We start from the raw sequence: 23,059 nt of genomic DNA, 5'->3' as shown, positions 1-23,059 counted from the left end.
GATGCTTCTTGAAAGTAAGGATATATCTTATTCATTCTCCGTATCTCAGTGTCTAGGAGAGTATCTAGTACCTATCAGTTGAACAAGGCCGGAAGGAAGTAAGGAAAGAAGAGAGGAAGGGGGGAAGAGAAGAAAGACGTAATTGTTAGGCACATTCTTGCACTCCATTATGCTCTGCTTGGGGCTCTCTCACCCCTTCTGGCGATCTTCCTGTTATTCTCATTATAGGTCTCATGATTAACAGGCTTCAGTTTCCTATAAACCACCTCACCCAGTTTTCAGTGGACCACCTACACCTGGCCCCCACCTACACCTGATCTGACCAGTTATCTGACTGACCTTTACAAGAGACATAAATATCCCGCTCCCCCTACTCTACCCCACTAATGGCATTTTGGTCTCAGCCCTTCTTCTAGCAGATGTAATAATAAATTCACAATTCTTTACCCCTTTTGGCCTCATGCATTCCTCCTTCAGCGACCCTAACAATAATGAAAGGAAAATGGAAAGGAAGAATAAATGAGAAGAGATGTGAGGAGGAAAGCAATTAGTAAACTTACTGAGCTATTACTCATCTTAATATATAAAATCCCAGGGTCCATAACATTCAAAACAACCCAAGGCTCAACCAACCAGAAGTCAGTGCTGGGTCGCTGACCCAGCACTGACTGCCAAGGGGGCTGTGGATAAGGCCTGCAGAGAGGCCAAGGGAGAGAGAGGCAGGATCTGATCCATAGACTTCATGGCAGCTGTTGACCAGTACTTGCCTCTCTCTTTTGCTCCGGGCCTGGCCAGCAGCCGCACCTCTCTTTCTCTCTGGCCTCCGCTGGGGCTGCTGATCAGCCCTCCCTCTCTGATCAGGCCTGTTGATAGGTCCAGAGATGCTGACTGGCATAGAAACCAACCAATCAGAACCAAATCTGGGTGAAGTGCCAGGAGCCAATGTCTGCCTAGGAGGCAGAACTTTTGACACTGACTGGCATAGAAACTGACCAATCAGAACCAAATCTGGGTGAAATGCCAGGAGCCAATGTCTGCGTAGGAGGTGGAGCTTTTGACGCTGACTGGCATAGAAACCGACCAATCAGAACCAAATCTGGGTAAAGTGCGAGGAACCAATGGCTGCCTAGGAGGAGGAGCTTTTGATGCTGACTGGCATAGAAACTGACCAGTCAGAACCTAATCTGGATGAACTGTGAAGGCAGAACCTAAGGTGAGGGCTGAGGAGGGGTTTTAAGGTCAACAGTTGTTTAGTGTAAGGTATAAGAAAGCGGTTCAATTTTTTAATGACCGGTTTGGCAGTATAGTTCATATGGCTGACTATCAGTCCAGATATAGGGATTATGTATTTTTGTCTGCCAAAAGCATCTCCTCCTGATGAAAAAGGCTCTCCCGACCCCATTTAAGCAATCCTATCCTATATAATCTATCTATACTACTAAAAGGGTAATATGCTAATTAGACTGGGTCAACCGGCCATCTTCCGGATGTCCAACTTCCTTCCGGACAAAGCCATAGTGGTGGGAGCTGAGGCAGAGGCCGTTAGGGGCGATCAGGCTGGCAGGGGAGGCTAGTTGGGGGCGAGATCAGGCCTTTTGGGGAGGGCCATTGGAGGTGAGATCAGGCCGGCAGGCGAGGGCAGTTGTGGCTGAGATCAGGCCGGCAGGGGAGGGCATTTGGGGGGCAATCAGCCAGGCAGAGGCAGTTAGGGGCAATCAAGCCAGCAGGGTAGAACAGTTGGGGGCGAGATCAGGCAGGCAGGGGAGGGCAGTTGGGGGCAACCAGGCCAGCAGGGGAGAGCTGTTGGGGTGAGATCAGGCCAGCAGGGGAGGGCAGTTGGGGGCGATATCAGCCCAGCAAGGGAGGGCAGTTAGGGGTTTTCAGGAAGGCAGAGGCAGTTGGGGGTGAGATCAGGCTGACAGAGGACAGCAGTTGGGGGCAAGATCAGGTCAGCAGGGGAGGGCAGTTAGGGGTGATCAAGCAGGCAGGCAGAGGCAGTTAGGGGTGATCAGGCAGGCAGGTGAGCAGTTAGGAGCCAGCGGTCCCAGATTGCGAGAGGGATGTCCGACTGCCAGTTTAGGCCCAATTCCACAGGGATCAGGCCTAAACCGGAAGTTGGACATCCCCCGAGGGGTCCTGGATTGCAGAGGGTGCATGCTGGGCTGAGGGGAAACCCACCCCCCCAATGCACAAATTTCGTGCACTGGACCTCTAGTCTATATATACTATATATATGACAACCTAAGCAACCATTATGATGGAACGACCAGAATGACTGGTTGCTATGACACGCACTGACCACCAGGAGGAAGATGCTCAATGCAGGAGCTGCCCCCTGGTGGTCAGTGTGCTCCCATAGCGGGAGAGCCCGCTCAGCCAAAAGCCCTAAACCAGGCTCATGGCTGGCGAGCACATTGGCGGTGGCGGGAGCCTCTTCCATCTCTGCAGCAGCACTAAGGACCTAAGGAGCGAGCGGTGAGCAGTAAGGAGCAAGTGGTAAGGAGCGAGCAGTAAGGAGCGAATGGCAAGTGGTTAGGAGAGAGCAGCAAGCGGTTAGGAGCACCAAGCGCTGAGCTCCAAGCTCTGCTCAGGCTCCGCCCCAACTGCCTGCCGCTTCCCACACTTCTACATCCCCTGAGGGGTCCTGGATTGTGAGAGGATACAATTCAGGCTGAAGCACCCCAACCGGTGCATGAATCTGTGCACTGGGCCTCTAGTAATAGGATAAAGTTTATAACAGCTAACAGTTGACACTGTAATTCTTCTGAGGAAGAAAGCTCTTTTATCTGGAATGATGATATTCAAAGTCCTTAGAGTAAAAATTAAGTTCTTTAGGGCCTACATATCAACCTGTGAAAGCTTGTGGAGGGAGTAGGGAAAAGCCTTCATGATAAAGAGATAGACTCTGGAAAATTCTCTAAAGCAAAATAAGAAGAAAGGAACAAGGAATAAAAATAGAGAGAAAATGAGGCAAATGGGTCCATGACAATGCACTCATCCCTATTACTTTCTTATAAGTGCCGCGCCCTAACCGATTGCGCCACTGGAGCTCCCATCCCTATTACTTTCAAGTTTTCAATCACTTCTAGGAAATTCATTAAAAGCTTGGCACAAGTGGATATTTTCGTTATTGCAATGCAGTGAATTAATTGAGTTTAGAATCTCAGTTTACATGGGGTAAAAAATGAGACAAAACTCATGGACATAAAAGACACAGGATGAAGCACCAGGCAGATCTGAGTTTACATTCACAGTCACATGTTACAGTAAAAGTACTTAGCCTTGCCATAAAGCAATGTGGCGCTGAAGCATGACCTCCGCCTCTGCCAGGGAATTTGGTACAGATGATCATTTCAGATGGACAATGATCCTATCCAAAACATCAAACCAAAATTACAAAATCAAGTGCTCAAGATTATATAAGATATTGCTTTATTGCAAATTCAGAGTTGAGGCTAAATCAGCTTAAAGTTCTAATAGAAACTCAAGAAATTCAGCTTTCACCTTGGGCAACCTCTTCATATAACCATTAAGTGTAGGGGTGTATGAAGTCTCTAAAGAGTTTAAATACTTGAAGCCAGCAAAGCCTTGAAAATAGGCACTGGCCCATATTGCTTAAATCTAAGGAAATCTTTATAACCTAAGGGACACTTTGGCAGTAGGCCAACAATTAACATCAGTGTACTCTTCCCCCACTCCTAGGTATTCTGTGTTCATTGGGGTATACTTGTGTTCTCATAGCTGAGTGAAGTGAGGAGAAGAAAAGAAGACAGAATATCTAGTAATTTGAAGTAGCAGTATTTATATCTGCCAATATCAAGTTCTAGAAATATAAAATTTCTTACTGCTAGGCCACTATACCTTTCATAGTCATTTTGATGCTATATGGGCTAGTTTATTTCCTTTCTATGCTTCAGAACAAGTTTTATAACATAATTATATGTGTTGTTATATGAAAAATGAGTGAAACCACTCATTTTGACAGGCTAATGAGGTACAAGAGTGCAAAATGCTAGCATTATGTGATTTTACAGAAAATTCTACTATTATGCTTACTTTGTAATAAACCAAATTGTGGACCTCAAAAATATGCTGCTATCTTATAATAAAGCCATTCACAGCAATAGATAAGAGACTTCTTATTTTCCATCAGTGATAGCCACCTCTGCTATAAGAAAAAATGACCTGGGTTGTTTTTGAAGCAGAAATATGAGTAAACACATAAGAAATACTCCAAAAACTTATTTTAGTTATCAAAATAAACTAGCAAAGCCTCAAAGTCACTTGAAAATATCAATCTTGTGGAGGTTATCACAATCTTAGATACTGTCTCCTCTATCATCAGCATTTATAAAACATTTTTCATTTGACTACTTTTCCCAACCATTGGCATTGTTCCTAGTTAGTATTTTCTCACTTTAAGATACCCTATGCCAGCCCTGGCCAATGTTGCTCAGTGGATAGAACGTCAGCCTGCATACACAAGAGTCCATGTTTCTCTCTCTCTTTCTCTCTGTATCTATCTCCTCCCCCCCGCCCCCCACTCCTCTACTCTCTCTAAAAATCAATGAAAAAAATATCCTTGGGTGAGGATTAAAGAAAAGATACTGTATGCCACATTTATACTTAAGTTAACAACTGTTCAGATACTTTACATTATATTTTTCAAATTTATATTTTCTTTCCAAATACCAACTTTCTGCACAAGGTAGATGCCATTATCCTTGACCAAGAGATAATCTTTAACTCAATCATGTTTATAAGCATGATTATATGGTCTATATTTAGCACCAAAGGAAAACACTGGTGACATTCTCTACGCTTCTTTCTTCCTGTGACACTTTCCCTCTGACATGAACTGTCAATATGGTGACATGAACTGTCAATATGTAAAACATCAGTCTTACATGTGTTCCAAATCAAGAGCCATGGAACAGTTTGGCCACTGTGAAAAGGACAGTAAGTGGCTTTCTAATTACAGTGACATCAAATGTAGAAGAGAAGAAACACTGAATGTTACCTCTGGTGCATATGCTTGCTAGCCCCAAACCCTTTCCACTTGTGTCCCAGCTAGCCTTACAAAAACCTGTTTCCCTGAATACTTCCATTTTGCAGAGGCCATAAACCATGAACCATACACAACCCCCATAGGCGGTTGGCAATGCTGGCAATAGCCAGGCCAGGCCTTTGGGTATAATCTCACTTCCCCCATTCCAACCCACCGGGGCTACAAAGCCCACAAAAAGTCTGGAAGCCTGGTCCATATTTGGGAGACAAAGAAACTAAGGGGATAAAAGGCAAAGCCCCCTGCATTTGGTGCTCACACTTTGGAGACTGACTCCCCTGAGTCACCGGACTACTACTAAGGCGTTCTTTCTGAATCCTCTGAGTGCCCAGCTGTTTGTTCTCCTTTGCCGCCTGGCAGCTAATCTGCAATACTACTTTGCATGATATGGAATAAGCTCCCTCACTGCTTTCAGATGTAACTGCCCAACTCAAGCTGCCACATTACCTCACTTATTCAACCTGCATGTAACAGAGCAAGGAGAGAATGCTCTAAAGACCAAAAATGCTATTTATACAAGAGTGCCTCTCACTCTCTTTCAGAATCTATTTATTCTTAGTTTGAATAGAATTGAAAAAAACACTTAAGTGTAATTACTAAGCGAACAGACTCCAGAGCTACACTGAGTTGAATCCTGCCTCTGTTGTTTACTAGTCCTGTGTCCTTGGGCAAGTTACTTAAACTCAATGCTCTGTTGGATCCATCTGAGAGGAAGAAAATAATAATATTTTTACAGAGTTGTTATAGGATGAAATTAATTAAAATATGTAAAACACCTAGAACTGTGCCAGGCACATGGTGTTATATTTTATTTCTAAGTTCATAAAATATTATAAACAGCAAGAAAGAAGATCAGGCCCAGCCGGCATGGCTCAGTGGTTGAGTGTTTACCTATGAACCTAGAGGTCATGGTTCAATTCCTGGTCCGAGCACATGCCCTGGTTTCAAGCTCAATCCCCAGTGTGGGATGTGCAGGAGGCAGCCGATAAATGGTTCTCTCTCATCATCGATGTTTCTATCTCTCTCCCTTCATTTCTGAAATTAATAAAGATTTAAAAAAAAAAAAAAAAACAACAAAGAAGATCAGGGCTTCTGTAGGCATTTGCACTAATGCTAGCAAGCATTATCAACTAAAAGTCTAAAATAGTAAGGGGAAGGACTAGGATTACTACCTTAAAATAGACATCAGATCTGGGGGCATTGAGTATGGGAATAAAAGTGTGGTAAATACCCAAGTCTATCACTATATTACATCACAATGGGGTAGTGAAAGTTTATAAAGAGGAACTTGAGCCTTCATGTCCAAGGACTTCTATTTCAGCTCAATAAAATTGTGAATGTTTATTAAGAAGACCCCAAACATCCAAGGAATAATTAAAATATGCTCAATAATTTCATTAAAAATGCAACACATTTTGAAATATTTTGTTTAAAAGAACCAAATAAAAATTTTAGTGCCTTAATAAATATATACTCAGCTAACCAAAACACTCATTTATTCAGAAAGATTTAATCTCTTCAGGGGTCCTCAAACTTTTTAAACAGGGGGCCAGTTCACTGTCCCTCAGACCGTTGGAGGGCCAGACTATAGTTTAAAAAAAACTATGAACAAATTCCTATGCACACTGCACATATCTTATTTTGAAGTAAAAAAACAAAACGGCAAAAACACCCGCATGTGGCCCGCAGGCCGTAGTTTGAGGATACCTGCTCTAAGTGGTCTTGTTATGAGAAGATACTGAGAGTAAAAACAAAATACAACATAACAAATTATTTCATGAGGAGGTGTGGCAAAGACTGCTAATTGTTCCCCATTTTTTATTCTCCAAGTCTTTGTTTTAGAAATAGAAATGTCCTGAGTAAATGGGGATAGGACTACCCACTTGTCTAGAGACTTTATGTCCTAGTCTCCCTTGCAGCTCAGCGTGGCCAGGTGACTAAAAGCCCATCACTTGAATATGAATGAAATCTGTTGTGTTACTTATGTGGTACTTCCTTACAAGAAAATTACCTGACTCCTGCTTCCTCTTCTTCTCTCCACAGGCTGTACTGAGAACATACAGCAGTTAAGCTAGCCTCTACCATGAAGATGAAGTGGCAACCAAAGAAATGGTTGAACAGAAGGACAGAGGAAACCTGGTCCCCAGGTCAACCTATGCAAAGTTCCCTACCTTCCGCAGACACCATGCCTCCCTATTCCCTTCTGTCTCATTCGAGCCAGAGTAATTTGGGGTCTTTTTGTAGCAGACTCATATCTTAATAAATTTATAGAAAGATAATAGAAATTAACTTCAAGTCTATATTGAGTACAAATATTTTGCAATTTACAATGTCAGGCTCTATAAAGATGCTGAATTAATTAGATGCAAGTTATGTCTTCTGAGACTTTATAATCCAGAGAAGAGAAATTAAGTACCCAGACAATTACATTCCCATGTAGTCTACATTGCTTTTATGTGAGAATTATAAATGAGGTGTTATGGGACAATAGGAGATAATTCTATCAACTTGCACAAATAAATCTTGAATCAGAAAAATCTTCATGAAGATGGCCTTTGAGAAAAATCTACAATTGAAAGGATTTCAAAAGCAGAGATAAACAATGACAGGAAAGGAAAACCAATGTGAATAGAAGCACTTCAGCAGAAAGTACACATGTGCTTATGTGTCCCTTTAGAATATAGAGTTGAAGGACCTTGGAATGTGTGCTGGAAGAGTAAGTGTAGATCACATTGTGAAGAGCACTGAATTGTAATTATAAAATGTGAATTGAGCTCTTTCTATATGCAAACATTGTGCTAAATGTTTTATGTGCACTTTCTCAACTAATCTTTTATATTTCCCCTTGAGGGTAAGGAATCTATACTTAATTCAGCAGGAAACAGAAATCCTGAAGAACTATGAGAAAGTGAATAACACCCTTTAACTGGGCCTCAGGATGGCTAATCATCATGTAGGATGCATGTACAGGATGCAAAGGGAGCAGCGAGAATACTTTTGGAATAGACGAGGCAAGAGATAGAAACTTGAACTAGTGTGGCAGCATGAAACAGGACTCAAGACATTATGATGAATTTGGCAAGCAATTACTTGATTGTGTGAAGAGTCCTATAAAAACAAGAAGTGGCAGGATAATCCTAATGTTTAGAACCTGAGCCCTGAAATAGGGAGTGATGTGTTTTTAACAAAAAATAGAAGGTAACAAGGTGCATTGGGCTTATTGAGATGTTGATGGAATAATGCCTGTAGGTGTTTTTTTGGCATCTGGAAGTGTTCAGGAATCTGGAGAAGGTGCTGTGGCTAATAGAGACTAGAAATAAAATATAAATTTGTAATCCATGGGGAAGCCAGAGGAGGGCTTAGCTTCAGTAACCAAGTTCTCTGAGTCTCTGGACCCCTCGCTCTTTATTAACACAAATTACCCTAAAGCAAAATAGATATATATGTGTATCAAAGGCTAAGGTTTAGTATACAGAGGCATTGTCAGTTTTGAGGGAACTACCTTAGGGTGTTCAGGTGTTTGGCCAGCAGGAGGCAGTAACATGTAGATTAAAATGCCCTCAGCTGTCTGGTAACAGGCAATAAGATATGCAGATCTTTAGGTTTGGGGAAATGCCTTTGGCCATTCCAACAGGCAATAATATGTATCTTCAGCCCTGCTGAAGCCTCAAGGTTCCATCAACCTTTTGATGAAACTTCGTGCATTTATGACATGCTGGAATTAGCCTCCGGCAATGGATCCATGCAGAGAACCTTTGCTTTCTCAGTACCTTGACTTACTATATGATTTCTCAAAATTGGCTTAATATTTCTAAACCTGTTTTGTTCTCTGAATAATAATATCCAACTCATAGACTTTATTTGAGGGTTAAAGAAGATATTGTTTTTTAAAGGGCAGAAAAATCACCTAGCACTGTAGTATCTATAGATATAGCTATAAACATATAAATTGAATATGTGAGAGTTTGTAAAATCATCAAAGAAAATAAAAGGTTTTGAGGCAAGAACCTTGGGAAATACCTTCATTTAAATACACAGTATGAGCAACAAGGGCCAGTAAAAACAGGGGAAAATAGTAGTGAGGTGAGAAGAAATAAAAGATGGGTAAAAAAGATCCAGGGAGAGATCAGCCTTTGTCAGGAAAAGGGATACACCCTCCTCATGGAGGTAAAGGAGAGAGAGGAGTTGAATGAAGAAAGAAAGATGTAGAAGACAATACTGTGTCATGAGAGAGTTCATGAAGCTGGCTTTTTAGTAAAGTTGTATAAGTCATCTAGTGAGGGGAATTAAAACAGGTAAAATTAAAGACCTGAAGAAATGTTTACAGTTTATTTTTTCTTTTACATGTAAAGGGCATTTATCCAGCAAAGAACATTATTTCTTAATGTTTCCACTTTAATAATATTTTATCAGGTCCATATTTCTCTTCAAATCATTCATTTTTCTAATATTTGAAGAAATTTTTAGAGAAAATACTCTCAAATGACTGAAATGAGTCACTCCTGGTGATTTCTACTCTTTAATCTCAACTCTAAGTATAAAAGATAAATGGCCATAGTGCTGGATGGGGTACCAAATTGCACAGTACCATTCTGAAACCTTCACCTTCCTACAGAATGAGTATAATGCAATTTTATAGGTCTCTTTTCCACTGTAGTGGATTGAGTGATGTCTCCTAAAAATTCATATCTACCCAGAACTTCAGAATGTGACTTTGTTTAGATCTCTGCAGATATACTAAGTTAAAGAGGGTGGACCCTAATCCAATATGACTGGTTTCCTTATAAAAAGAGAGAAATGTGGAAGAAAGACATGTGAAGACAGAGGCAGATAATAAAGTTATGCTACCACAAGCCAAGGAATGCTTGGGGCTCTCAGAAGTTGGAAGACTCAAGAAAGAGTCTTACAGGTTTCTGAGGGAGGAGAGCTCCGGCAACATCTTGATTTTGGACTTCTGGCCTCCAGAACTTAGGGAATAAGTTTCTGTTACTTAAGCCACCTAGTTTTCGGTCTTGTTATGGCAACCCTAAAAAACTTATATGCCTGGGGGGCGGGGGGGAGGGCAGGGTTTAAGACTTGTGACTAATGGGTGCTTCCTATATGTCTTATAATGATTACCCACAAATCAAAAGAACCATTTTCTACTAGAACTCAGCTCTGTTGAGCTTCCATCCCTCTTCAGAAACATCAGGAATATATTTCTTAAACTATCATTGTAAATAGAGTAATGATTTATTCTGAAAGCCCTGAAAAATAATGAGGAGTGGACAAAAGAAAAAAGCATTTTAAGACCCATTGTATTAAAAATCACACAAACACCATTAGTCCCAAGGTTCTAAGGTAGAGGTCAATCAAATGAGAATGAGAACTAATCATTCAGAATAAACAGCCAGTAGAAAAAAAAAAAATAGCCTAAGGCCCTAATACAAGTCACTTTGAAAGAAAAGATACCCAATTAGAACCCTGAGCCTGGAGCAACTACAGTGCTGAAAGCAAATGAAGTGTTAGGGCTCCACCTGAAACTCCTTGATAGCACATCAGGAGGAATGCACATGCACAAACTGCCAGAGGGAATAGAAAGGACAAAGGCCCAGTCTGTTTGAAGACTGTGTTGCTTAATCTCACCACAGAACTGGATAAAAAAACCAACCTGGCTCTCTATGCTTTGAGCCTATAAGATATCACAGGAGAAACTAAATCAAAACTTAGAGATCAAGGTCTTGGCTTGAGATACAATTACTCTGGTGAAAAAATGCTACACAGAGCCATAGAACAGCAAAAGAAAAACTTTAGACCTAACCTTTGTCTTGAAACAATAAAATCAGTAGGAGATAAAGGGAGAAAACAATTCCTTTTTTCACTTGGTGAACTCCTGGGAAATATGCTGTGTTTATATGTGCAAAATAAAAATTAAGTATAATGGAGTAGAAAGGGCCACAGTAAAAAGTTATAACAATACTAGAGGCCCGGTGCATGAATTCATGCACCAGTAGGGTCCTTTGGCCTAGTCTGCAGGATTAGCCGAAACCAGCTCTCCGACATCCCCCGAGAGGTCCTGGATTGCAAGATGGTGCAGGCCAGGCCAAGGGACCCCACCAGTGCATGATCGGGGCCAGGGAGAGACGTGGAAGGTTGGTCAGCTGGGGAGGGACCACAGGAGGGCTCCATGGCATGTTCGGCTCATCTCGTGCAATCCCAATTGGCCGGACCCCAGCAGCAAGTTAACCTACTAGTCTGCGCCCTGGTGGTTAGTGCACATCCTAGTGAGCGGTTGAGCGGCCTTAGCATATTATTAGCATATTACGCTTTGATTGGTTGAACAGATGACCAGACAACCGGACACTTAGCATATTAGGCTTCTATTATATAGGATTAGAGGCCTGATGCACGAAATTTAAGCACTGGAGGGGTGTCCCTCAGCCCAGCCTGCACCCTCTCCAATCTGGGACCCTTTGGGGGATGTCTGACTGCCAGTTTAGACCTGATCTCGGATCTGGCCTAAACTGGAAGTCAGACATCCCTCTCACAATCCAGGACTGCTGGCTCCCAACCGCTCGCCTGCCTGCCTGATTGCCCCTAACCACTTCTGCCTGACAGTCTGATCACCCCCTAACCACTCCCCTGCCAGCCTGATTGATGCCTAACTGCTCACCTGCCAACCCGATTGCCCCCAACTGCTCTCTCCTGCTGGCCTGGTCACCCACAACTGCCCTCCCCTGCTGGCCATCTTGTGGTGGCCATCTTTTGACCACATGGGGGTGGCCATCTTGTGCGAGGGTGTGACAGTCACTTTGCATATTACCTCTTTATTATATAGGATACAGGATTATTTGTAAAGAACATCAACATTTGATTTGAAAATGGACTGGAATCATTGTAGACTTCTAAAGATTTGAGTAGCAAGATCAAAATGACACTTCAGAAAGTTACTTCTTACTGCTCTCTGTGGGTGGGATAGTTTAGAGAACAGAGATGATGAAAAGAATTTGAACATGAGGCAATTGGGCACCCAGACTGGGTTATGTATGTTAAAGACCCCAGAATTCAAACTGGAGTAGATGAGATAGACCTATACTTTGATCTGCATTCCTTCCACAAACTCTTTAACCAAAACCTCCAATATTTTATTCCCCCACCCTTAAGTAGATATTTCATCAATCATTTGCCTACAATCCATTGATCCCAATATCCTTTTCATTGTCTCTCATATCCATCAGGTCCTCACTTCCATCCTTATGCAAATTAAATAACATAGTTCATAATTATAACCATTCCTTTCCATGTAACTCCCAACTTACTACTCTGCTCTCCTTCCTTTAAACTCACCTGGCTAAATCCCAGTGTTAATGAAGCACAACTCCCCACCTTTGTTTATGGACAACTGAATGGCGCTGAAGAAAAACACACAACCATGCTTTTACCCTTCTTCCTTTTACTCCATAATCTCTAACCTCAAGAGGACCCTTGCCCAGCAATCATTCTGACTTCATCGTCCATTCAGTCTCCCACTTAGATAATTATTCTATGTCCTCAAATTTCCAACACCATCACGACCCTCTATTGATGATATTGTTTCCTATTTCTCTGAAAAGACAGATGAGAACATATGAGAAAATTTTCAAACTCCCATCACCATATCTGTTTTGAATCAGCCTTTTTTCTTCATGCTGGAAATGAGCAACCCATGCTCTTCTCAAAGTCCTACCCTTCCTCCTGTGTCTGGATTTGACCTCTTTTTACCAGTCAAAGACGTCACTTTAATATTTATCCTTCCCCTTTTCCATTATCATTTTTCCTCTCACTTAGATTAGTGCCATTAGCATATAAACATATTATAATATCTTTAAAAAAAATACAGCCCCTGTCTTTTTTCTAAATTCTCCTTTAGTTATTGCCTCATTTCTTTATTCCAGAATGTTCAGAAACTTAATTTTATGTCCTAAACTTCATTCTCTCTTTTACCCATTTCACACAGGCTTTTGCCTGTACCACTCAGTAGAAACTATCAGGTCACCAATTGCCACAACATTATTATATGCAATGATAAATTCTTAGTCTTTAGCTCACTTATCATTAGCTTTTAACAACCGATCATTCCCTTTTTGAAACATTTTCTTCATAAGGTTTCCAGGATGCCAGTTCCCCTTGGTTCTCCTCTTACTTCTCTGTTGGTCTCATTTACTTTTCTTTTCATCTACCCTAGCCTGTAAACATTGTAGAGACACAGGGCTCAGACCTCAGACTTCTTCCCACTTCTACATACACTCTTTTAAAGTTAATAAAACCTAGTGTTGTGGATTTAAAAATCATCTATACATGCATAATTTCCAAATACATTTGCTTTTCCCAGACCTTTCCTCTAAACTCTAAGTGCATATGTCCTACTTTCATTATGATATGTCTATAATTGGGTTAACAATATGTGAGTATGAAATGTTTACATTTTGATTAGATATTTAACTGTCATTCTAAGATTAATATGACCAAAGAAATCATTCTTCAAGAGAATATAACAATTGTCTTTTCAATAAATGGCACTGAGAAAATTAAATATTCACATCCAAAAGAATAGAATTGGACTCCTGTTTCACACCACTCACAAAAATTAACTCAAAATAAATTGAAGACTTAAATGTAATACCTGAAACCAAAAATCACCCAGAATAAAACACAAGAGAAAAGCTCCCTGACACTGGTCTTGGTAATGATTTTTTGGATATGACATCAAAAACATAAAGAATAAAAGCAAAAACTATGTGGAACTATATCAACAATCAGAATTGTACTACGTTATCTATCTTTATGAAATACTAGAGGCCCAGTGCACGAAATTCGTGCACGGGGTGGGGGGGTGTCCCTCAGCCTGCACCCTCTCTAATCTGGGACCCCTCGAGGGATGTCCGACTGCCCTCAAGGGACAATCCAGGACTGCTGACTCCCAACTGCTCACCTGCCTGCCTTCCTGATTGTCCCTAAGCACTTCTGCCTACCAGCCTGATCACCCCCTAACCACTCCCCTACCAGCCTGATTGATGCCTAACTGCTCCCCTGCCAGCCTGTTTGCCCCTAACTGCCCTCCCCTGCAGGCCTGGTCCCTCCCAACTGCCCTCCCCTGCTGGCCATCTTGTGGTGGCCAGCTTGTGTCCACATGGGGGCAGGATCTTTGACCACATGGGGGCAGCCATCTTTTGTGTTGGTCAATCTGCATATTACTCTTTTATTAGATAGGATAGAGGCCTGGTGCATGGGTGGGGGCCAGCTGGTTTTCCCTGAAGGGTGTCCCAGATCAGGGTGGGGGTTCTCTTGGGGAGTGGGGCAGCCTGAGTGAGGGGCCTGTGGTAGTTTGCAAGCTGGCCACACCCCCTGGCAACCCAAGCGGAGGCCCTGGTATCTGGGGTTTATTTATCTTCTACAATTGAAACTTTGTAGCCTGGAGTGGAGCCAAGCCTTCTGCTTGCTCCGTGGCGGCAGCCATTTCTGTTGGGATTTATATATTTCTATAATTGAAACTTTGTAGCCTTAAGCGGAGGCCTGGGCCGGCCAGGGTGTGCGGAAAGCTTGGCTTCCTCCATTGCCGGGGAAACCCAAGCCTCCCTCCTGCTCTCTGTGGCCGAAGCCATCTTGGTTGGGTTTATTTGCATATTTGCTCCTGATTGGCTGGTGGGCATGGCTGGTGGGTGTAGCGGAGTGGTGGTTAATTTGCATATTACTCTTTTATTAGATAGGATTGTTAGGAAAGGGAATGTGAAAATTATTAATATTGAAACCAAGCTGCTATATTTTTGTCACCAATGTTCTGTAAATATCATTCTGACTGAAAATTTCTGGAACTAGGGTGTTTTTTGTGGGTTTTTTTGTACTTCTGTATTTTCATTACATTACAATATATAGAGATTATTCAATGAAGAAAAGTGGATGCGATTTAAAATTTCAAATCAAAACTAGCTTTAAAATACTAGTCTAATAAATAATTCTCAATTTGCAGAGTGATCACAAAACAATTTCAATTTTTTCTTCTAACACTTGACCCAAAAACTGTTTCCCTTGAAAGGTTGCCCCAAGAAATATACAAGGCAAAGATATTTGTGAAAAGATATTTACTCTCACTTGCAATTTGGATAATTAAAATAAAAGTGACTCACTGTTTTAGACATCAAATAACCACATGTTTACAAATAATGATATCTAATATTAGCAAGGCCATATGGGAGTACAAATTAGAATATTGTTTCCATGTAGAAATTGATTAAATAATAGATAAATAAATATTAAAAGCCTTAAAAGGGGCTCTTAACTCATCAATTCCAATTACTCAATGTATTCTAACAAAATAAAGATACACATAATGATTTAGTACCATTGTTTATCATCTTGAACACTTACAAACTACCCAAAATTTTAGCAATATAGTATTAGTTAAATAGCCAGGTTTTATCTCTACAAAAAAAAACAACCCACAAATGTTTTAGGTGAACATGCAATAACATGGAAAGATGTCCCTAGTCTACTGTTAAATGAAAAAACGGTTATCGAGCAGTATGTATAATGTATAGTTTGAGTCACAGGAAGAGGGAAAGAAAAACTACATGCTCAAAATGAATCTCTCCAGTGTGCTATTATGCTTTTCTCCTCTTTTTTGCTTATCTGTTTCCTAAACTTTCAACAATGATAAATGGTTTTGTAAACAGAGTAATATTTGCTCTTTAATCTGTTTTCCACTTTTAAAAGCTCAGTGACTTCTACACATTTATAAATACAAGCTGTAATACCTTAGCTGATACATATCCTTGCAGATATATTCTTTTTTCACACATACATGTTTTCTTCACTCATCAATTCTCATGCCAATTAGTAAGTTCCAAAATCTCAAGGACAACTGCCTCCAATTCTTTAAGCTTTCTGATGCCTAATAATATAAGATATACAAAAATTACACATATTAATATTTATCAAACACATGAATCAGAAATATGTGATGGAAAGAGGCCTTAAAAATTAAAGGTAGATAAAAGCTGTTGTTGATATTCTAAATATGTTTGATTAATATTTCCCAAATCAGACCTGCAATTACTGTCCCTGCTTCAGTTATTACTATTTGAGGCTATCTCAGTCTCAGTGTTTGAGTTCAAACCTTTGCTCAAAAAAGCTCTGTGGGTCTGGAGCCTGAGTCCTGCCCACTAGGCTGGCCTGCCTGCCTACTTTATCATTGCTGGGAATCATGGCTCAGTGCACCTATTGCACTTCTGAAATTTTTTCCTATATGTATGTTATACATGTGCTAAGTAATATAAGTAAAATATGCATTACAGCATTATTTATAACTAGAGGCCTGGTGCACGAAATTCGTGCATGGAAGGGGGGGGTCCCTCAGCCCAGCCTGCACCCTCTCCAATCTGGGACCCCTCGAGGGTCCGATCCCGGTAGGACATCCCTCTCCAATCTGGGACCCATTTAGGCCCGATCCCAGTAGGACATCCCTCTCAAAATCCAGGACTGCTGGCTCCCAACTGCTCGCCTGCCTGCCTTCCTGATTGCCCCTAACCACTTCTGCCTGCCAGCCTGACCACCCCCTAAACACTCCGCTGACAGCCTGATTGATGCCTAACTGCTCCCCTGCCAGCCTGGTCACCCCTAACTGCCCTCCGTGTAGGCCTGGTCACCCCCAACTTCCCTCCTCTGCAGGCCTGGTCCCCCCTCAACTGCTCTCCCCTGCAGGCCTGGGTCCCCCCCCAATTGCCCTTCCCTGCAGTCCCGGTCGCCCCCAACTTCCCTCCTCTGCCAACCTGGTCACTCTTAACTGCCCTCCCCTGCAGGCTTGATCGCCCCCAACTGCCCTCCCTTGCAGGCCTGGTCCCTTCCAACTGTCCTCCCCTGCTGGCCTGATCACCCACAACTGCCCTCCCTTGCAGGCCTTGTCCCTCCCAACTGACCTCCCCTGCTGGCCATCTTGTGGTGGCCATCTTGTGTCCACATGGGGTCAGGATCTTTGACCATATGGGGGCAGCCATCTTGTGTGTTGAAATGATGGTCAATTTGCATATTACTCTTTTATTAGATAGGATAGAGGCCTGGTGCACGGGTGGGGCCAGCTAGTTTGCCCTGAAGGGTGTCCCAGATCAGGGTGGGGGTTCTCTTGGGGCGTGGGGTGGCCTGGGCGAGGAGCCTGTGGTGGTTTGCAGGCCGGCCACGCCCCCTGGCGACCCAAGCAGAGGCCCTGGGATCTGGGATTTATTTATCTTCTATAATTGAAACTTTTTAGCCTTAAGTGGAGGCCAAGGCAGGTCAGGGCTGTGGAAGCTTGGCTTCCTTCATTGCCGGGGGCAACTCAAGCCTCCTGCTCTCTCCAGCTCGGAGGCTGCTGCCATTTTTGTTGGGATTTATTTATCTTCTATAATTGAAACTTCGTAGCCTGAGTGGAGGCCTGGGCTGGCCAGGGTGTGCGGGAAGCTTGGCTTTCTCCATTGCCAGGGAAACCCAAGCCTCCTGCTCTCTCAGTGGCTACAGCCATCTTGGTTGAGTTATTTTGCATACTTGCTCCTGATTGGCTGGTGGGCATGGCTTGTGTGTATAGTGTAGTGATGGTTAATTTGCATATTACTCTTTTTATTAGATAGGATAGCAAAATAATGGCAATAACTTAATGTTTATTAATAGATGTGTGACTAGATTATACTCCGTGTATATGACAGAATATACGCCACCTTTAAAAAGTAAGGTAACTTTTTAAAAAATATTTTTTTATTTATTTCAGAGAGGAATGGAGAGAGAGAAACATCAATGATGAGGGAGAATCATTGATCAGCTGCCTCCTGCATGCCCCATACTGGGGATCAAGACTACAACCCAGGCATGTGCCCTTGACTGGAATCAAACCTGGGACCCTTCAGTCTGCAGGCTAATGCTATATACATTGATCCAAACCAGCTAGCGCAGACAACTTTTTATATATACAGTTAAGGAACTGATCTTATAAAGTAAACAAAGCAAAATGTAGAATTACATATTATACATATTCTTTATGATAGGAGAACTGGATGATCAGAGGACAGTGTGAGAAAGAGATTTAAATTCTTTGTACCTTTTGAACTTTGAATCCATTGCATGAATTTCCTTTTTAATAAACACATGAACTTGGAGCATATCTTCTTTATTAAGTGGATTTCTTAGTCATAAACATGTGGAAAGCAAGGGGCATCCCAAGTCTTGGGGGAAGTGTGCAGCATTACAGGTATGTTACCAGATGAAAGCCACTCTTACCAATACACCCTGGTGTAGAGAACTGTTTTCTATAGAGGAAGTGTCGGCAAAATTGCACAGGAGTTAAAGATTAAAGAGTACTCTGGGAAAATAGATATTGAGATCTTGACCTCATCTCTTTTGAGATTATTAAGAACTTTCTAATTGATCAATATAGTCCCACAGATGAGAATGAATTGCCATATTCCCAAAGGGGACTTCACCATTAGGGGAAAAGCATATGGATTGGTGAGCTGAATCACAGTTCATGGTGGAAGGGCTAATTGCAGTAGAGCAAGTGGCTGTGACTTGACTCCCTTGCTGAGCTAGCTCTCTGACAGGTGCCCATGTTTTGATTATAATGTGAATATGAACCAAAGAGCGGAACTTGGTAGCCCAAGTCTGGAGCACCCTCATCTGCCCCAACCCTCATGGTTAAAGAGCATTCATATTGGTAACAATAATAATGGGACCACAGATAGACTTAACACTATGGGAGGAGACCTCTCCCTGTATTTAAAAACTACTAATACATCTGCAGTGGTGTCATTACAACAATAAATTGAACAGCATAGAAAATTGCAAAACCTTTCATTTTTAGCTGCAGCATATGGCTATAACAGAAGCAAAGTCATCTGAAGACAAAGCCCTTTTTTTTCTTAATGAGAATGTGGAGATATGACTATTCCTTGAAGTAAGTAAGTCCCCAGAGGTTATGAGTAATTTTTAACTTGGCAAATGAGCTGACAACTTCATAAATAAGGTACTGGACTTTCTAGCAACTTGAGTACATCAGTGTTCAAGCCAATATTAAATTGAAAGATAAAATAAATATGAACTCCTTTGTACCCCAAAGTGGTGAAGGAGGCCATACCAGTAACATAAGAAAGAACTGTGTCTCTGGCCAACCTCAGGGATACCAAGAAAAAGCCAATCTAGTTGGGTCTCAAGAAGAAAAGGAGTGGAGTAGAGCTGGCCTCTCTGAACCTGGAACTGGAAGGTGGTCCAGAGTATAAGGCTATTGGGAAGCTGAACAGCAGGAATCTGGATCTTGCCCCAGTGTTTCAGCACCAATATGAAAGCTCCTCCCTCAGTACTTTTTTCTTTTCCTGTTACCAACCAACCTCTTTACCCTCTGTTTATCTTTGTTTCCTTCTCATAGCTTCTGTTTACACTTTGGCTATACCCATAGTCATTTAGCTTTGGCTCCCTCTACTAACTGCCTCTGAACTTCCTAACTGATATGACCCACAGCAAGAACTAACTGGCTCAGGTAGACTTTGCCCAGCTTTCCACAGGGAACCAGCTTCTAGTGATCAGCCTACTGTTTGACTGTCCTTGGGTTAGATGCCCATCAGTTCCACCTGCCTTGGCTCTAAACCACATCTGGAAAAACCATAGGTTGGAGTGGAGGGAAGAGCAGAACTGATACAAAGCAGGCTGCCTAGGACTCCCCATCAGCAGAGTCTGAGCACACAGCCGTTTCCTTTAAAAGGAGATATGGACCATTGCAAAATCCCATGCCAAGTCTTCATGCTAGGGAACTATGAGAACTTGGAAATTTTATGAAAACTAGGTCCATAAGAATATGGTAGGGGGTGGGAGTGGCCGGGGAGAGGTCAATGGGGGGGGAAATGAGATTCATGTAATACTTTAAGCAATAAAGAACTTAAATTAATTTTTTTAAAAGAATATCGTAGAGATTCTGCTTAAATAGTAATTTTTACAAGGGCTAAAAATATGGGCTATGAGTAGAATTTCAAACTAAACTCACTCTAATTCTCCATTGCTAAATACAGTTCACTTAGAATTTAGGAAATTAATGAATAAATTTAAAACTTTGCCAAGAGGAAAATACTCCTTAAGTTAATAGAGTTAAGGGTTCTACGCATCTCTCTTCTTGCTCCCTCAAGCCACTTAGTGTGCCCAACCCCTTATTCCATTTATTATACAGTATGTTATGATTACACCAGAGTTTAATTTATGTTCCACAAATACCCATGTTATACTCACAGCCCCTAGTGAGACTGTGAGTTTAATATATTAAATTTAAAACTATTATGTTAAGAACAGAATGAAAAAATAATTAGTTAGTATGATAATATTGTGATCTTCCAGACTTGAGCTGATTGTTGGGCCAGATTCCATTACAAAACAAGGACTACACCTTGATTTAATGGCTTTCTCTCTGAACACCCAAGGGCACAGTAACAAACACTATAGGATTACTGGGCAAAGATAATAGGAAAGAATCCAGAAAGTTCACACCCTAGGAAGAATTCCAAAACATTTTTTTTAACCTTGGATTTAAAATCACAAAGGCTTCAGCTGCTTAAGGAAGGTGAAGATCATAGGCAAAGTGCTTGGCAACAGCTTGGCTGAATATTTACAAGTGGTGGGTTTATTTTGTGACTTTAATTGCTCTCTCAGGAGAATATGGAGACTGCAGCCATGTATAAATACCTTAATTTAATTCTGGCACTAAAAATGAAATTAATTTTTTTTAAACATATTATGGAGAGTAATGCAAATTTAGATCTTTTGGGTTTTGTCTGGTCGTTTTATATGTTGAAGAACATCTTTAGAGTTTTAAAGACAGAAATATGTATTCTATCTCACATTATGCTTCCTTCTCTTTATTGATTTACTTTGCTCAGTAAAATATTTTACTGTACACTGAAGCAAGATTAGAAGCTCTCTGCAAACTGAACATTCTGTTTCTCTTACTAGCTGCCCCTAGGGTTCTGAGCTATAATGATTTTTCTTTTGACTACCCTACTATTTGGGGAGAAAATATATGAGATTATAAATATATTTTCCTATGCGTATCAATGCATAATGACATATAATTTTTAAAAAGGACTATAAGGTACACCACTTCTCTAAAATAAGTAAATATCAGATGTGGTGTTCTTATCACCATGGCATAAGATGGGTACTTTGTGATCTTGTCATACTAGCAATCTTTGATGAGAGCCTTTTATCTCCATTAGAAGTGTCATAGCTATTTAGGTATCACAGGTACTCTGAAACCATCATATTCTAAGGGAGAAGCTCTACCCGCCAAGCAATTACCCATCTTATTTGTATTTAACAACTGTATAAAATACAAGGTGCATCTCTGATGCTACATTAATAATGAATGACAGTAATAAAGTTGGGAGATCAATGACAAATCAATTCAAATGAAGAAAATTATCATAACTGAGAAAGGATGGAGTATTGAAAAGTAAAAGGTACAATATACAAATCTCATAGCATAGAAACCCACACCTGAAATCTATATGTTCATGTTGACCAATGTGAGAACCTGTGAGAATATGAAAAATCAAGGTGAGAATGAGAGAACTAGAACCAGATCAATGAGGAAACGTAGGTTACTTCCTTTAAGAATAAAAGCCTGCACTACAATGTGATAATCCTGAACCTACATACAAAATGAATTCACAAAAAAAAAAAAAAAAAAACAAGATGGCGGCATAGGTAAACACCTAAACTGCAGCCTCGCACAACAATATCAAAAATACAACTAAAAGACAAAACGGACATCATCCAGAACCACAGGAAAGCTGGCTGACTGGAAATCCTACAACTAGAAGGAAAGAGAAAACCATAAGGAAAATCAGAGGAGCTGTAAAAGCCTGAGGTACAGAGAAACGGGCGCGCGTGTACGAAGAGGACGGGGCGGCTGAGTGCCTGGCTGGCGTTCTCTAGCAGGAAGGAGATAAAAGCTCCAGACTGCGCTGAACCCCAGTTCCTACTGCACTGAACCCCAGTACCGGGCGAGACCCTGGGGACCCAGGCTCATACTGGGGGAATCTGGGCTGTAAGGTGGAAACTCAGGGGAGCAGCAAAAGGCAGAGCTCCGGAGGCACGCATGTGAATGCGCGCAGAGGACGGACTGTTGACTGTGCCGCAGGATTGCGCTAGCGGGAAGGAGACAAAAGCTCTGGACTACGCTAAACCCCAGTTCCGGGCGAGAATCTGGGAATCCAGATTCATTGGGGGAGAGACTAGACTGTTTGGCAGCGGGCGAAACTCGAGGGAGCCTTTCTCTCAGAGGTGCTTGCAGCGATTACCAAGGGACAGTGAGACCCAGGAACCTCATAGGACAGGGCTGACGGGAAGCCAAGGCTGTAGGCTCCACCCTGAAACTCTGCCCCATCCAAGCTGAGCACAGAGGCTTTTACAATTTTGCAAGTCTAATCGAATAACGCTGCCTCCCGGCATAGACACAGCTGATCCTCACAGCCAATTGGCCTGGAAGTCAACTCCTCCCACTGATACCAACAATCAAGACTTAACTACAACAAGACTGTACACACAGTCCATAAAGGGGTACACCAAGAGTGTCCACCTCAGGTAACTAGGGAGGCCAAGCCACTGGCCCATATAGGACAACTAGCACACAAAGCTACCCTTCCAATTCAGGGAAGCAGCGAAAATGGGGAGAAAACGAAACAGATCACAAACCAAAGAAATGGAGGAAAACAAATGATAGGACATAGAGTTCAAAACCACAGTTATAAGGTTTTTCAAGAATTTCCTAGAAAAGGCCGATAAATTTAGTGAGACCCTCGAGGATATGCAAGAGACCCTCGAGGATATGGAAAAGGACCAACTAGAAATTAAACATACACTGACTGAAATAAAAAAATATTATACAGACACCCAACAGCAAACTAGAGGAACGAAAGAATCAAGTCAGCCGAAACCGGTTTGGCTCAGTGGATAGAGCGTCGGCCTGCGGACTCAAGG

The 23,059-nt window shown here is 41.7% G+C and overlaps 1 long non-coding RNA gene across 1 annotated transcript; it reads left to right on the top strand.

Annotated features, from left to right (window-relative positions):
- Nucleotides 1-2,323: 2,323 nt before the first annotated feature.
- Nucleotides 2,324-7,354, top strand: LOC129149465 (uncharacterized). Its single transcript, XR_008556364.1, has 2 exons — nt 2,324-2,496; nt 7,109-7,354. It is a non-coding gene; the product is annotated as an uncharacterized LOC129149465 (long non-coding RNA).
- Nucleotides 7,355-23,059: the final 15,705 nt, after the last annotated feature.

The sequence above is a fragment of the Eptesicus fuscus genome, chromosome 6 (genome assembly GCF_027574615.1).
Source record: "Eptesicus fuscus isolate TK198812 chromosome 6, DD_ASM_mEF_20220401, whole genome shotgun sequence".
Classification (NCBI taxonomy): Eukaryota; Metazoa; Chordata; class Mammalia; order Chiroptera; family Vespertilionidae; genus Eptesicus; species Eptesicus fuscus.
The sequence above is the reverse complement of the archived record's forward strand: the minus strand, read 5'-3'. Positions and strand labels throughout refer to the sequence as shown.